Below are 12,779 nucleotides of genomic sequence, written 5' to 3' on the forward strand. Positions count from 1 at the left end.
AAGAAGTGGACAACCAAATTAAATTCTAAAATAAAGAAGAGACAGAGAAATGTAAATAAAGTTGTCGCTGTATACATGACTGACCATGGCATGCATTGGATATCCAATACCAACATCCTGTTTTGCATGCCTCATCTATATGGCAAGATTGTGTGCCTCTAACAAATGCTGTAAATGTACTCTTCCTGGGAAACATCCAGTCAGCTCTGCAAGTATATTAAGTATTAAATGAAACACATAAACAAAAGTCATTTAAGGGCAACTCAATTAAAATACAATTATCTGAGTGACAATTAACCATTTTATTTCAAAACCTCAAAACATTGCTGTGAAAGTATTGCAAAATCTAACATGCAAAATCGTTAATAACTAAATTGACATACCTTTTATGTGGGCACTTAAAGGGGCCCTTAGGCTTCTTCATTAAATATTGAAATAATCCCTGCTTTCAATCAGAGAAACACTCTACAAATGTACTCTTCAGATTCCAATGTTCATCATATAATAAACATTCCCACAATGTCAGCATGTTTATTTTAATGCCAAACTATTATTTTTTCTTTCGGACAGAAGAAAACACTGTGCTGACAGTTAAGAATATCTGTCCACATAAAGAACAAAATGTTAATTTTTCACTTTGTCCATTTGCAGTGCACTCATCAAACCAAAAAATTAAATGATGATAACCAGTGACAATCATGAAGTCTTTCTCCATCTTCCACTTCACCTTTAGTAGTTGGGGAAAAAAAGAGTAAATAATATTCTGGATTATCAAGTCTCTGGGCCTCATTACACGGTAGGCGGTAAGGGTTTACCGGTACCGGTAAGGGCACTGGTACCGGTAAACCCTTACCGCCTTACTACGAGGTCCCTTTGCGGGACCCGACCTTAACGGCTGGCGTAGACCAGCCGGTAAAGTTGGGACCCGCAAAGGGACCTTAGTGATAATTACGGTACCGCAATTTGTGGTGCCGTAATTAGCCCCTTCCCCATTCCCATTGAGCCCTATGGGGCAAAAATGGGAATGGGGAAGGGCCATGGAGAAAGGGGGAATTACCGCCCCGCCAACCTTGGAATAGAGTGGTAATTCCCCTTTCCTCCATGGTGGTACCGGTATGGTGCCAGTGGCAACGATGGTGCTAATAGCACCATGGTTTACCGCCTACCGTGTAATGAGGCCCTCTGACTCAATATATGGAAGGATTAAAAGGAGACTAAGATGAGCTTTCCATTTCAGGAGCCTTGGGCTTGCTTTCTTTAGCAATGGAAGACAGTACTGCCTCCAAAACAACACCACAAACAATGATAAAAGTCCTGTGTGTCATATTTTACACTTGCACCTATCAAAACACTCTTATTTCCTTAACATCCAATCCAATCTTCATACACTTTATCCAATGGAAAAAGATATAACCAAGACACGGACAAACATATTCAAAAGCGTAATGTTTGCTTGATTTAACTAATCATTGGGAATGCATAAAACTTATTTCTAAGATACTTGATATCCAATTTGCTTCTATCCAAAATATATACTACATTCCGTTACTGAGTAAATGCTCTCGCAGGATTTCTATCATCCTGGCGAGATATTACAGTGGAAACACATTAATGAAAAACAACCGTAAACGGGCGGCTAAAGCAACTGACCCTATTAATCAAGCAAATGATACGATCAATGAGGTAACATCCTTACTCTCTGATCTTGATGCCCTACCACAAGCCAAAAATCATGTTAAAATTAAAAGCTCCAAATTGAAAAGCATTGATTATTCTGCTGCTAATTGTGTGGTTGAGGTAAACAGGGATTTGGAACAAATCAGTACCTCACCCTCTAAAAAGAAGGCCAATGTTACGGTGCCCACCAAGCAGCTAGTTACATAGGCAGATACGTGTATAAAGGCCAAGCTAGCTCTTGGTGCTGGTAAAGTATCTTTGACAGACTTGTCAGAAGTGGGTTCTATTCTCCCAGGTTACGAAATCTCTAAAACCCCTGCCGAAAATGGAGGGAAACGATATCTTGTTCCTGTTGAATGTATTAAACCTTTAATATCTAGTAAACCCAATAAACCCAAAACAAAAGCAGTATTAGTAGATCTACACTATGGGAAAGGGGTGGAGGTCATTATGGTGCCCACTCACAATAGGTTCACCCCATTGGTTTGTCGAAGATAAGGAGGTGGAATTAGATGATCTGGGATATGAAGAAAGAGGGGAGGCCCTGAGGTGCGCCTGCAGGTTAGCATAACAACAAATGTGAAATGGAATAACACATTATTATTTTAGGAAATAACTACACTTAAAATCGCATTTAAGGGAACAGGGACAGGCCAATGTTCTAATAGTCTGGTCCCCAAATCAAGAAGGGACACCTACATAATTATATTGGTGAGGGGCTATTGTCCCAGTCTATGTCCACCCTCACATTACAAGTTAATAAGGTAATACATGCTTTTGAACATAAAATCCATACCTCCAATGGTGCACCCTGCCGAATAAGAGGCACTGGGTCTTTAAATAAAATTCTGATCCCTGTGTCTTCCCTGAAGGGTCCCTCTCACTTTTTTTTAGTAAATGTCCCAAGAACTACACGTCATTTCAAGATATCAGATGAGAGTCTGATAAAGAAGGTTGTGTCAGGTCCATGGGGTGCAGAAGGCGTTAGGTTAGGGGTTTGTACTTGCCAATGGTGTTTGCAGCTGCTAGGGAAGGTCTATTGGTCTATTTCATTTGCTTAACCTAATTATCATATCAGCCAGCTGCAACCTCAGGAGAGGTTCTAAACTGGCTTTCATTCACGATCTGTTCAGGTGTGGTCACAGCGCTCAAGAGCCCCTAACAAGCAAAGTAACCAGAGAAAGCAAAATCATACATCCAGGAACAAGACAATCTGAATGAGCCAGAGAAGTTATTGTTCAGATAAGTGACTGAAGTTTATCTAAGAAAATCAAAATCTAAGAAAGCATTTTCCAATTCATTTTTTAACTTGAAGTTGTGTGTACAAAGTTTTGAGGAGTTAATAGAGGAAAAGCAAAGACTGAATTTCCTACAGCCCGTGTAGTTTATTTCCAAGTAAAAGTAAGTTTAGGATATTACTGAAAGTAATTGTAAACGCCAAGTTGGATTGTTTTCTGTACGCGCGCCAGCGTGGGAGCAACTCGTATTCAAGTCTGGGTGGGTGCACGTTAATTAGAACGAAGAGTTAAGTATTGCAATTGCAAGCATGTTGATTCAGGCCGTGCCGCAGTAAAAGACCTTGCGGCGTGATGCAGCGTGACGGTGTGAGGTGCGTCCTGATTATCCGTTACTGCAGAGTTGCGTAATTTGTTATGAATCAGCTGTGGAGAGCGATTCGCCGACTTTGGAGTGCCGTGGGAGTTAAGTGAAGTTTGCGGTCTCTTTCGCTACGCGTTTCATTGGCGGCAAGGCAGAATAAGGTAACGCGAGCACGCGAGTCCATGTTAAGACAGTGTGAAATTAGAAGCGTTCCGATCTCCTGGTAGAAGCGCTTGACAAACTGTTGGAAATTTCTTAGTCGTGTTCACGTTCTTGAAGCACAAGGACACGGCATTGAAGTAACCTTATTAGGGAAAGAGAAACATGACTGTTACAAGTGAAACAGGCAAAGGTATTGAATTTCATGTGACACAGCTATTTCTAAGAGGCAAAACTGAGAATAGGGGCATGGTAAATCCAGCAGGAAATACTTTGAAGTACCGAGATTCAAGGCAAATAAACATTGTTCAGTTAAACGGTAATGCAGTGCAAGTTACAACTGTTCAAGACTACAGAAAAAGGGTTAATATAACAAAAGCAGCTGTTTAACAGTAGAAAAGGTTTTTTGACGTCAGAGAGCATTCAGCAGTAGAGGGCAACAGCTGAAATGCAAGGACCAGACTCTTAAATTGCCTCTCATATATAAACAGAGGCAATCAGGTAACCTGAGGTTCAGGGAAGGTACATACAGTGAAGTGTTAGAAAGTCTTAAATGTGATGTTAATTATGATGTATTTTTTTCAGGTATCCTTAGTTCCAAGGCATATTGAAGTTGAGGAAACCAGAGCTATCCTGACCATTTGTTATTTTCTCCACTTCCCCCTTTCCCCCATTCTGGTCAATCTAATAGTTGTCATCATTAACTGTTGGGTGTACTGGTTTGAGGGATTAGGTGGGCTATTCGTCTGCTCCTGCAGGATTTCTGCACTGGGACCTGATCGATTGAGAGTCAAGAGAGGGGGCATGTCAATAATCAAGATTGATATTGTTAAGTGTTCACTTCTCTCTTCTACCATCTTTAGGGCTAACATCAAAGTGGAGTTGATATTTCCACGGTTGATGGAGGGCTTACTGTCTATGAAACAGAGGGCCCTACTGCCTAGTCATTTGAAGATATCGATAAACTTAAGCATGCCTGCTCCTTCGGTGAGCCTTTGGCTAAAACCACCAGGGCGGGCTGGTAGCATTGGGGTCAGGTCAGGGGGTGGGCAGAATGTGACGGGCGCCTACATGGGCATGATAGAACATACGGGATTGCGCCCAAGGTCAGACCCCACCCGACCACTTTCCCTCAATGTTAGAATGCTCCATGATCCTAAATTGACATTAGTTGTGGAAGGAGTAGCAGAGGGTGGATCATGTGATCTGATCGATTGAAACCCAGCAGAGAGTGACAAGCAAGGGGAAGTGATGAACAACTCTGTGTGGGGGACATTGAATGACAGGAGGTATTAGCAGTTAGCTCTGGAAAGGTTGGGATCACCAGCTTGAATATCCCACGGAACATTGGTACAGCAGTAGCAGAGAGTAGGGCTAACTCTCAGACTGATTTAAAACTGTTATCGTGGTTTATAGCTGGTGTCCTGAAGCATATGGATGATGAGGGCTGTACCAACTTTATGCAAGCCTATGCCATCATTTGCTTACAGGAGACCTGGGCATTGATAGCCCGAACCTGCAGGACTTTGCCACATTTTCTATAGCTGCAGCCAAAGGGGGGGGGGTCGACCAAATGGGGGTTTGCTTATTTGGGTAAGCACTTACGTGTTTTCTTCAGTTCATGTCCCTAAAATTGATTCTAAAGATTTTTCGGAGCTGCACCTATGCCGTATCGACGGCTCCAAATTACTGTTAATCAATATGTATAATCATAAGGAGTCTAAATGGGGGTTTACCTTGTTTTCCCTCCTGGAAGAAAGATTTAGGGCTTGGAGGAAGGATCTCCCAGGGATGGCAAAATAATAATAATGGGTGATTTCACAGTCCTGAAGATCTCATTCTAGGTCTCTCAATAATTTCAAGTTCCTTATCTATTTTCATTTTGTCCCAACAGGAAACAAATGTTCAAATGGTGATTATGAATTATGGGAACAATGTTTATCATTTTGTGATACTTATCAGCCATTAAACCCCTGAGGAACCGCCAGGAAGTAGGCGGGGAAACACGTGTCGGGAACGGGCTGGACATTATAAAGTATAATTTTGTTACAATACTATTCAACCTTTGGGAACGGATTGGACACTAAATATAAGTCTGTTACAAAATACTAATTTTTCATTTCATCAAGAATATCATTGATGTTTAAATTTGAATGATTCTATAATTCAAATTGAAGATATTATTTCAAACAAGAACACCAATAAATCAAGGCTAAGAAAATCAAACTAACTGTCTTATCTAACAGTGATTTTGCAAAAATTGCTTACACACAAAACAAGGCATCCTTTGAAAGTTTTTTTTTTTAGGCGCGGATTCCATTAATGTCTAGTTTAAGTTTTTTTAGTTTTTGTTCTCTCTACAGTCTGAGAGGTATAGACCTTGATCCTGCGGCTTTTATACACGTCCAACATTCTCACAAGAGCAGCGCCGGAATCAGCTAAAGACTGTACACGTTCACTTTATTTTGTTTTTGAAGCTGTACTGTGCTGAAAACTCACCTAAAATTGACATTAGCTATCCATATCAAGTACGTTTCTCTGCACTCTATATAAAAAAGATGTTGAAATGCTTTTCTGAAAGAAACAAGGAGGCGGAAACATTATTTTCAAATCAGCAAACAACGTCAAGGAATGAACAAAAAACAAATTCTAAATCTTTAAAAATCTTATTTGAACAAGAAAAACTTTTGAAATCCGAACTATCCAGGTGGTGGGAAATTAGAAACTTGGGACAATACCTCAAAGTAGGACGCATACCGAGAGGTCTCAGAATCTGTATTTTTCCACCGTTTGATGAGGACGATATCGAAAGCTTGCAAGATTGGGAGGAATTACTTACAAACACCTCGAGACAGATGATTCAAAAATTGATTGATAATGCCAAAAAACAACATGGTCATATAATCAAGGATATCAATACAATTAAAGAAAATATTGAAACACTAATTATTCCCGAAAAAACGTTTAAAAATTATGAAATATTAGATGACATTATTGAGAAATTTTCACAAGAAATCAAAATCAAAAAACGTAAATTTTTAAGAGATGAATTGGATTACAAGTTGAAGAGGGTGTACACCTTTAACAAACCATTAGGCAGGCAATTAAAACCACAAAATTCACAAAAACCTTCAAGCATCCTGTCACCTTTGGAAACCACTCCTTTTTCGGGATCAGAATCTCAAAGCGAGTCAGAACAAACCTCTCTAGAATCTATCCCGGAAGAAGAACTTGAGACAGAGAATCCTGACAATCCATTACCATCCTCTTCCTTTTTAGAAGAATACAGACATTTCAAGAAAACCCGCTCAAATTTAAAACAAAATCTAAAATGGGGCTTTACCACGACATTGAACACATCAAGACAAAGAGGGGACACAGAGGCAAAGGCAACAAACAAAGAATACGGATCAGGCAAAAACAATGGCATACAAACAAGGTCAATGAACCAACCCAAGAGGAAAACCTAGTAATCAACCTTACGAATCAACAACTTCCTCAAGATCTGATCTCAGCACTTAATAAAGGACTTACTTTTTGCCCCACCAACACCTATGATTATTTTGAGACCAATACAGACCTATATCGTTTCTGCAGAAATCTGAAGCTCAGGAAATTCTTTCTGAACCAACCTATTCAAAAACGACCAGCGACTACATACATCTGTTCGGAGCTTTCATTAGAACATGTAGAAAATACTATCAACTTACTAAACCTAGCAGAAGAGGAGGATACTCACACGATAACATCCTTTGCACAAGAACAAGACATCAATTTGGGCCTTGCCAAACATAGCAAACTCAAACCGAGATCTCAATTTACTCTAATACTACCACCAGAGCATGCAATAGACCTTTTCCAGAAAGCAGTACAAGGAGAACTAAGAGAACTAAATTTGTAAAATCAAAAACCACGAATTGACCATAACCATAAACATGAACTAACAACAGCCATCGAAAGATTGAAAGAAAATTATAACATCACAGTCAGAACTGCTGATAAAGGGCGAACATTGTACTACCCAAAACTGAAGGCTACATACAAATAGCAATGAATCATCTGAATGATACAGAATGTTACCAACCATTTCAAACAAACCCTGTCAAAAAACTAAATTCGGATTGGAAACTCATGAGTTCACAGTGGCACGAACAAGGTCTATTTTCAGATGAAGAATATGACTATATGAACATCTTACATCCAATACTTCCGACAATTTACTTCATGCCCAAGATCCATAAACCATTCAATACCTTACCTCAATGCAGACCAATCATTAACAGCATCGGTTCATTTACCAAAAGAATTTCAGAATATATAGACTATTATCTTCAACCCCTTGCAGCTGGTCTGAGTTCTTTCATCAAAGACACCACACATGCACTGAAACAATTAGAAAACATCTATTGGGAAGAGAACTTTTGGTTTGTAACATTTGATGCCACTGCTCTGTACACCAGTATCATCCACACTAGAGGTTTCTCAACAGTCAATCACTTTTTGAAAAGCAGTTCAGTCTCACTACAAGAACAAAACCTGATGATTTTGGAAATGATCCACTTTACGCTAACCAACAATATCTTTTGCTTTGGAGACAAACTATGCAGACAAGTACAGGGGACTGCTATGGGCAGTAAATTTGCACCTTCATACGCTAACCTCTACATGGGACAGTTCGAGATTGAAGTCGCCTGGAAAAATCCAGATTTCACCACCAACAACAGAATTGCTTTCTGGGGACGATATATTGATGATATCATTGTAATATGGAACGGCACAGAACAACAATTACAAGATTACCATTTTTTTCTGAATAAAAATGACTACAATTTGAAATTCACTATTTCCTCCTGTCAGCAGTCCATAAAGTTTATTGACCTCCATCTTTACATACAGGACCAAACCATCCACAGCACTTTATACACGAAAGAGACGGCTGTCAACAGTGTTTTACACGCCACCAGCAATCACCCTCACCATATCATTCAGAATATACAATTTGGTGAACTCCTGCGAATCAAAAGGAATTGCACATCAACAGAGGAATTTTCAAAACATTAAGATTTGGCAATCAAGAAATTCAGGAATCGTGGATATAGTCCAAAACATCTTAAGAATATGCTAACCAAAAGTATGGAGAGATCCAGACAACATTTACTACAGGACGAACCTATAAAACCACCAGAACCAGACAAACCTAGGATCATCACAACCTTCAGTGCAAATAATCATGTCATCAAAAAAATTCTACAAAGAAATTGGAACATCTAACTACAGATTCGGAACTAAGCACCATTCTAGAAAAAAAAGCCCAATATGGTCTTTCGGAATTGTATGAATTTAAAGAAAATGATAAGTCCATCTTATTTCGACAACAAAAAATGTGAACAATATCAACTAAAACAAACCAATACTACATCATCATGGCTAACATCACCTTCAAATGGGAATTTCAAATGTAGCAACTGCCAGATCTGTCCATATATGGGGAATGGAAAGAAAGTATGTGTGCTACTGAATGGCAAAAAAATCACAATCAAACAACTTATTAACTGTAACAGCCAATTTGTGATATATGCCATAGTATGCCCATGCAACAAAATATATATCGGCAGTACAATCAGGAAGTTCAAAATCAGAATGGGAGAACATTTGCGTTCAATTAAAAATAAGGACATGAAATCACCATTAGCCTTTCACTTTTACCAACACCATGTGGAGTCGGATATAACCAAAATCAAATGCTATGGAACAGAAAAACTGACTACACCAAGAAGAGGAGGCAACTTGGAGAGACTCCTTCACAAAAGGGAAGCTTTTTGGAAATGGTCCATGGACACAATTTACATGGGTCTAAACATGGATCAGGAACTACACCATTTTCTCTGACAAGTATAATGTTATATGTTGAAATTTCCCTTTCTTATTCTCCCATTTTTATGTGCCAACATTTTCTCTGTTTTACTTTCTCTATTTGATTTAAAAGTGGAATATACATGTCAGCAGGTTAAAAAAAACATATTTAAAAATGTATATGGTATATGGCAATCTGGCATTTTACATCACGAGTCTTAAGTTCCAACATGCACCAGTACCAAATATGAACTATGTCATTGATGAGCATGTTATGGCACACCAAGTCGCTCTACTATGACCGCCTCCTTTGGGAATTCTTGATTTGTACCATGCTAAGTCTAATTGTTTATTAGCCTGTTAAAGATTACATTTAACCATGAGGAGATCTTCACGACAGTTTTTAGGCCTAAATAAATAAATAAATAAATAAATAAATAAATAAATAAATAGTTATAGGTAATTCAAAAAAAATGTTTTCAAATTATTTAAACCTGGCTGGTTTCAATTGTGTACACGTCTACAAAAACAATTTAATACAATTTGGAATACTATCCAATTGAATCCGTAATAACGTAGAAGCATATACAATATATGTGTTTCACCCCAATCTAACATGGCATTCCGCGAACGGCATCACGTCACGACATCACGTGCCATTCGTGTTCACAAACATCTGTTTGTAATACTGATTCAAACGTGACCGCGCGTAACATTCAGCTCCCAGCAATCGAACCGCTCGCAGCATTCCTCTCTGCTTACAGCGCGGCAACTTCCGAATGTAAGTAAGACGACGACCACATTTCATCTTTATAGAAAGCATATGGGTGCTTGTCTAACACAAGCATCAAACAGGCAAATTCACACACAATTGCTTTCTTTTGACTTAGTGCCATCACAAACTCTATCCAAGAGACAATTCTGCTCACTCCAACTGAGGATCCTTTGTATTTACGAACTGACTTACAGATTAGACATGTAAATTACAACCCCCGTTTTTTCTTTCTCCCCACTGTTTATATTGCCCTTGATTTATACTTTGTTCTCAAAAGCCAACCATCTGTTAATATTTTTTTAAAACACTCCTGAAAATCTCATTCTAGGTCTCTCAATAATTTCAAGTTCCTTATCTATTTTCATTTTGTCCCAACAGGAAACAAATGTTTAAATGGTGATTATGAATTATGGGAACAATGCTTATCATTTTGTGATACTTATCAGCCATTAAACCCCTGAGGAACCGCCAGGAAGTAGGCGGGGAAACACGTGTTGGGAACAGGCTGGACATTATAAAGTATAATTTTGTTACAATACTATTCAACCTTTGGGAACGGATTGGACACTAAATATAAGTCTGTTACAAAATACTATTTTTTCATTTCATCAAGAATATCATTGATGTTTAAATTTTAATGAATCTATAATTCAAATTGAAGATATTATTTCAAACAAGAAAACCAATAAATCAAGGCTAAGAAAACCAAACTAACTGTCTTATCTAACAGTGATTTTGCACAAATTGCTTACACACAAAACAAGGCAGCCTTTGAAAGTTTTTTTGTTTAAGCGCGGACTCCATTAAGGTCTAGTTTAAGTTTCTTTAGTTTTTGTTCTCTCTACAGTCTGAGAGGTATAGACCTTGATCCTGCGGCTTTTACACGTCCAACTATCTCACAAGAGCAGTGCCGGAATCAGCTAAATACTGTACACGTTCACTTTCTTGTGATTTCAACCTACAATTCGAACCCCTAGAGATTATGATGAGACTTGCTGAAGATGAAAACAAGCTTTGGGGTATTGAGGATCGGGCTGTAGAACCACCTAAGTGGAAACATAAAAATAGTAAAATTGCTGCCAGTTTGATAATGTCTGCAGGTATGAGAGCATGCAATGGCAGGTTTAGGATTGATAGCTCGGCAAGAAAAACTTTTAAACTTAATGGAAGAGCTAGTTTGATTGACTATATTCTAGTGAATGTGGAAGTGTGGACATGGGTCTCGGATTTTGTGTTAATGGTATAACCAAAAAGTGACTTTTACCCAATTTTTCTATCTGTACTGGGAACCCAGTTGGGAGTGACCATTAAGTTCATTGTTAGTGATTCTGTCCCAATCGTTATCATGGGTGGAGCGAGGCGCACTATTAAGTGGAAGGCCTTTGATCTGGGGACAAAAATAATAGAAATCTATTCTAATATCATGCAAAAACTGGAATCTTTTTTTCTGGTTAATCAAGAAAGTGGCAATGAGATATTGTCCCTCCACGAAGAACCTACCATGGTGCTGGGAGATTGTTTTAGTGTACCCCTGTGTGGTATAATGCAGAATACTGTAAAGTGAAACATTCTTTAATTAAACAAGCTAAGGCTATACGAGTAGAGGGGTCTGTCACACTGAAAGAGACCAGAAAACATTATAGAGCCTTAATTAAGGCTAAGAAATCTGAATATTCAGCTAGTCTTTGGGAGTCATTGCTTGCAGCATCTAGATTACATGAGTCCAATCGCTTTTGGGAAACTCTGTGGGCTGGCACCCATCATGAGCCGAATCATATCCAGGATGGTATCCCATAAATGTTATGGATTTTTAACTTCCAGATGGTATACCGTGAAACAAGGCCACTCTTCTTAAAGGAATATAATACACACTTGATGAACGCCAGCAGGATAGTGACCACCTGACCCTTTCTCTGGAAGAGGTTAATGGTGCCCTTTTATTGCAAAAATCTGGTAAGGACCATGGGCCGGACATGGTTCCTTGTATACCTATTACGTCATGAGGTGGAGATATGGGCACCATATTTCGTTAAATTATTCAATGCAGTATTGGCAGAAAATAAGGTACCAGCTACCTGGACCCAAGCTGTCCTTGTTCCAATATTTAAGAAGGGGGAAAGGACGTTACCTGCCAACTATAGACCCATCTCCCTTCTAGCTGTGCGGGGTGTAAGCTGTTTGCAAGTGTGGTCTTGGTCCATTTAGAAGCTTGGATGTTGGAGGGCGGGGTAATTAACCATAGGCAAGCCGGGTTTCAGCAAAATATCAGTACCATCGACCAGTGCCTGAAATTATGCCTGATCACAGAGAAGTACGTAACCCTAAGGAAAATTAAAGTATTTGCTACCTTCATTGACAGCATTTGATAGCGTTCCAAGAACACTGTGGAGAGTATTGAGCAATCAGGGTCTTCCTACTTCAATATTGAAAGCTATTCAAATCCTCTATACGAGGAATGGAGCTGTGGTTATACATTCTCTTGATGGACGCAAAACCCCGAGAGTGGATATTGAAACTGGTGTCAGACAGGGATTTGTTTTAGCCCCAAGCTTTTTTTTGTCTTTTTATTAATGGCGTCATTGGCGAATTGATTTCCAGACCAACTGATGCACCCTATTTGGTGTCTGAGAAAGTCTCTGTCTTGTTCTTTGCTGGTGAGTCCGTTTCACTTTTGCTTACTGCGGGGGACCTACATACACAGTTGGCCATCTTTGGA

At 39.0% G+C, this 12,779-nt stretch overlaps 1 long non-coding RNA gene across 1 annotated transcript in view; it reads right to left on the reverse strand.

Annotated features, from left to right (window-relative positions):
• Nucleotides 1-323: 323 nt before the first annotated feature.
• Nucleotides 324-12,779, reverse strand: part of LOC138516541 (uncharacterized) — a 198,632-nt gene continuing 186,176 nt past the window's right edge. Inside the window, exon 5 of the long non-coding RNA XR_011282284.1 lies at nt 324-3,580. This is a non-coding gene — a long non-coding RNA (uncharacterized lncRNA). The remainder of the gene's footprint in view (nt 3,581-12,779) is intronic.

Source organism: Ambystoma mexicanum, chromosome 6q, assembly GCF_040938575.1.
Source record: "Ambystoma mexicanum isolate Mex_15411 chromosome 6q, UKY_AmexF1_1, whole genome shotgun sequence".
Classification (NCBI taxonomy): Eukaryota; Metazoa; Chordata; class Amphibia; order Caudata; family Ambystomatidae; genus Ambystoma; species Ambystoma mexicanum.